The sequence below is a fragment of the Neoarius graeffei genome, chromosome 2, assembly GCF_027579695.1.
Source record: "Neoarius graeffei isolate fNeoGra1 chromosome 2, fNeoGra1.pri, whole genome shotgun sequence".
Classification (NCBI taxonomy): domain Eukaryota; kingdom Metazoa; phylum Chordata; class Actinopteri; order Siluriformes; family Ariidae; genus Neoarius; species Neoarius graeffei.
The window spans coordinates 69402898-69408059 of record NC_083570.1 but is presented as its reverse complement, the minus strand read 5'-3'; positions in this window follow the sequence as shown (position 1 = coordinate 69408059).

The following is a 5162-nucleotide window of genomic DNA, read 5'->3' as shown; positions in this document are numbered from 1 at the left end:
CTGGGAAGTGTAGTTCAAGGAGTCCATATTTGTAGTATGGTCAATATCAGCAGGGTTACTAACAGAGGCCCCCCCCTGAGGAGCTCCAACCGGGAGTTATAGATTTTCTAGGGTGCCCCCTACTGTACCTCTGGGTGCAGGTTTGTCTGGATGTGTGGCATGGAATTCTTACTTGAGGAGTGAATCTAGGATTCCTTTGGCGGGAAACCAGCTCTGTTCCTCGGGTCTGTAACCCTCCCAATCTACCAGGTACTTGATTTTCCCTCTTCTTTGTCTAGAGTTGATGATCTTGTTTCTAAGTTGAGAGCTGGGTGTTCCTGGCTTGGTGTGTTTTCAGTGAGAGGGCCCGGGATAGCAGGTTTCAGATAGGATACATGAAATGTGGGTGACAGTCTCCTGTGAGGGGGGAGCTCTAGCCAGTACGAAACTTCATTGATGCGGTCGGTGACTTTAAATGGCCCGATGTATTGTGGTTGTAGCTTCCTGCATGAATTGGGTTCTCGGAGGTTCTTTGTTGCTATCCATACTCTGTCCCCTGGGTTGTATGTAGGTGCATCTGCTCTGTGTTTGTCTGCATACTCTTTGTACTTGGCATTGACTGTTTCAATACGTTGGTGTACCTCCTCCCAAACTGTCTGGCTGTGTGAGAACCAATCTTCAATGGCTTGAACTTGGTTGGGCGAGTCATCCCAAGGGAACAGGGGTAGTTGGTAGTCGAGTATGCACTGAAATGGTGTTAGTTGGGTTGCAGAGTGCTTGAGGGAATTCTGTGCATACTTGGCCCATGGAAGGAAGTGTGCCCAGTCCCCCTGATCGCTCATACAGAAGATTCTCAAGAAGCAGCCTTGGTTTGCTCTTTCGACTTGGCCATTGGACTGAGGGTGGTATCCGGATGTGAGACTCACAGAAACTCCTAATCTCTCCATGAAGTTCTTCCAGAAACATGAAATGAACTGTGTGCCCTGGTCACTGACATTGTCCTCAGGGAGACCGTAGTAACGGAATACCTGCTGGAATAACAGTTCTGCCTGTTATGTGGGACCAGGGTCTCTGAGGAACAGGGAAGGGACAAGGTTTGCCAGCGGAAGGTGTTCTGGGAACCTTGGCTTGGGCACAGACAGAGCATGAGGTGATGAACTGGTTAATTTCTGTGAGCATGTTCTCCCACCAGTACTTATTCTTGATCATCTGATGGGTGCGTTGGCTGCCAGGGTATCCAGTGGCTGGTGAAGCATGGGCCCACGTAATTAGTTTGCCTCTAAGATGCTTGGGCACATATAGTAGACAAGGCGGAAGATCGTCAGGAAGTGTTTGGGGTTGAGAGTCTCTGATTTCTTTATCTAAATCCCAAGTAATGGACTGAAGGAAGCACTGAGATGGAAGTATAGGATGAGTAATGGGATCTTGGTGAGTGGGTGCAAAGATTCGTGATAGGGCGTCAGCCTTGGTATTCTTGGAGCCAGGATAGAACGAGATGGTGAAATTAAATCTTGTGAAGAAAAGAGTCCACCTGGCTTGGTGAGGATTTAGCTGCTTGGCTTTTCTGAGATATTCGAGATTCTTGTGGTCAGTGAGAATAACAAATGAGTGAGTGGCTCCCTCAAGCCAGTGTCACCATTCTTTGAGGGCCAGTTTTATGGCGAGTAGTTCCCGGTTTCCCGCATCATAATTTCTTTCAGCGGAACAGAGTTTCTTAGAAAAGAATGCTACTGGATGGAGTTTCTGTTTTTCCCTGAAACATTGTGATAGCACAGCCCCTACTCCTGTGTCAGATGCATCGACCTCCAGAGTGAAAGGTTTGTACGGATCTGGATGCTGCAAGATGGGAGCTGAGGTGAAGGCTTGCTTGAGACGGCCAAAAGCTTCTTCCACCATGGGGTTACAGTGAAGGTGCTTGGGTCCTTTCTTGAGTAGTGAAGTTAGTGGAATGGTGATGGAGCTGAAACCCTGAATAAAATGGTGATAGAAGTTGGCAAAACCTAGGAAATGTTGAAGCTCCTTAACTGACGTGGGTATGGACCAAGACGTGACCGCAGAGACCTTAGATGGGTCCATACTGACACCTTCAGAGCTAATGATGTAGCCCAGGAAAGAAATGCGATGCTGATGGAATTCGCATTTCTCTGCTTTGACATAGAGGTGATTCTGGAGTAGGCGTTTGAGGACCATCCTAACATGCTCGATGTGACTTTCTTTGTCAGGAGAATATATTAAGATGTCATCGATATAGGCGATGGCGTATCTGCCTAGCATGTCCCGTAACATGTCGTTGATGAGACACTGGAACACACTAGGCACCGAAGAAAGGCCATACGGCATTTCCCGGTACTCAAAATGGCTGGCAGTAGTGCTGAACACTGTTTTCCACTCGTCACCCCTTTTGATTCTGATGAGATTGTACGCACTGTGTAAGTTGAGCTGATAAAAGATCTTGGCCGATCTGAGTTGTTCCGAGGCTGCTGGGACAAGAGGGAGTGGATACAGGTACTTGACTGACACTTGGTTCAATCCTCTGTAGTCGATACATGGGCGAAGACCACCACCACGTTTCTCCACAAAGAAGAAGCCTTCTGAGGCTGGAGACTTTGAAGGATGGATGTAGCCCTGTTTGAGGGCTTCCTGGATGTATTCTTCCATGGCAGCTTGCTCCTTCTGAGAGAGAGGGTAGATGTGCCCTCTTGGTGGTGATGTGCCCGGCAGTAGGTCGATAGTGCAGTCATAAGGCCTGCAAGGTGGCAACCCGCATGCCTTACCCTTACTAAAAACCTCCTTGAGGTCAAGATAACATGCTGGGACATTGTCCATAGGACTCTCCACAGAGGTGGAGGCAAGTGTGATCTTAGGGCGAGAGATGCAGCCTTGAAAGCATGTGGGTGACCATTGCAGAATCTCTTTGTTCTGCCAAAAAACCAAGGGATCATGAAGTTGGAGCCAAGGGTAACCAAGAATGATGTCATAATGGACTGTGGTGGTGACATAGAGTGAAATGAGCGCTGAATGGAGGGTGCCCACTTGGATGCAGATGGGAGTGGTGCGTAGGGTGACTAGACTGTCCCCTATGGGTTCTCCATCGATTGTACGAATGCTGAGCAAACTTTGAAGAGGGGTTGTTGGCAAGTTGAACTTCTGGATGACAGTGCTGCTGACAAACTTCCCCTCTGCTCCTGAGTCTATGAAAGCAGAGAGGATGTGGGTGGATGAAATCAACTTTAACAACACTGGAACCTTGAACGACTTGGAATTAAACCTGTGTGTGGGACTTACATGGTGTGGAGGACATTCTGCAGAAGATAGATGACAAGGATGAACAGGACAGTGGCTGAGCTGATGTTCAGAGCTTCCACAGTAAAAGCAGAGTCCCTACCTTCTCCTCCTAATGCATTCGGAGTGAGTTAACCGGGTGCGTGAGACTTCCATGGCGGAACTGTCCTCCAGGATCGAAGCTGGCTTTACAGCCTCCTGCAGGGAGGGTCGATGAGTTAGGAGATTGCCCAGATGAATTGTGAGGTCAATGAGAGAATCCAGTGTCAACTGTTCATCTCGGCAGGTGAGCTCACTCAGTATCTCAGGGCGCAGCCCTTTGCAAAAGACAGCCTTCAGAGCAGGATTATTCCATCCACTAGCAGCCGCTAGTGTTCTGAATTCCAGAGCATACTCTGCTATGCTTCTGGAGCCTTGTGACATGGTGAGTAAATGTTCACTTACTTCGATGCCTTCAGGTTCGTGGTCAAAAACCCTTTTGAATTGAGCAAGAAACTGCTCATAAGACTTCATGGGTCCGCTGCCATTGTTCCAGACTGCACTGGCCCATCGAATGGCTTTACCTGTGAGAAGGGAGAGGAATTTAGCAATCTTGTGCTCATCAGACATGTTCGGCATGGCAGTGAAGTACATGGAGCATTGGAGGAGGAAACCCTTACATGCAAGTGGATCTCCGGTGAACTTCTCCGGAGCAGGAAGTTGTAGCGCTAGGCTTGGAGATGGTTCAGACATCACAGTTGCTAGTTGAGACATCCTTGTGTTGAGGTCGACTAGCATCTGCTGATGTTCTCCTAGTAAGTGTCCTTGAGTGTTGAGAGCTGTCTGCTTTGCCTCTTCCGCTACATCCATGATGGCGAGGTATCCTGTCATGATGCAGGCACTTACAGACGTATGCGCAGAAGAGGAGCATAGAGCAAACAGTGAAGGAGCCAAAACGTGAGATGAGAATCAGAGTTGAGGGACTAGCGATGGTCGGGCGAACAGCAAACAGGGCAAACGAAAGAAGACAAAAGAGTAACCGTGAAAGAGGGAAGCAAAGGTCAGAAAACCGAGAATCAGTCAGAAGAAACAAGGCTTGGTATGAACTGAGGATAGCAGAACAATACTTCACAATGAAGTGGTGTGAGAGTGAGGTTTAAAACCCAAGGAAGCCCATGCAGACACGGAGAGAACATGCAAACTCCACACAGAAAGGCCCTTGCAGGCCACTGGGCTCAAACCCAGGATATATATATTCTATCCACATTCACTGGATATAAGCAATCGCCTGCTCTGTTAGGCTACTTTACTCCTAGGATACCAATTCATATACTGTGAGTAGAGAAAAACACAATGGTGGAGCGTATTGCTGAACCAGCCAAGGACGAAATAAAAACTCTACTCAAAAACATCCCCCCCAAAAAAAGAAACAATATATGGAAATAGAGTATTTGATGGCAGCAACATATCTTTTTTTTTATTTTTCAAGAATTATTATGATACCATTTTTCACAAATTGATACTTTCTTTTTGCCAGTTTGTTTACATTCTAAGCGGAAATGATTTTGTCGGACATTTTGAATAAAATTTTTATTTATTGAATTTGCAAAAAATAAAAATAAAAATGCTCTGTTTCTCAAAATCCAGTAAATATGGATAGAATAAAACAGTTATTCCACTGAATCTCATCGTACATGGCTTATAGCCAACTTGGCGCTATGCGCCTTTATACACACACACACACACACACACACACACACACACACACACACACACACACACACACATTATATATATTAGGCACATGTAAATAAATGCTGTAGACCAGTTTTGCAAAGTGCTCGTTTAAGTAATATGCTGCTCAGATACAGACTTTTTTTCTGTAACATTTAATTTTGTTCTGGAAAACGAACGTTTGGAAC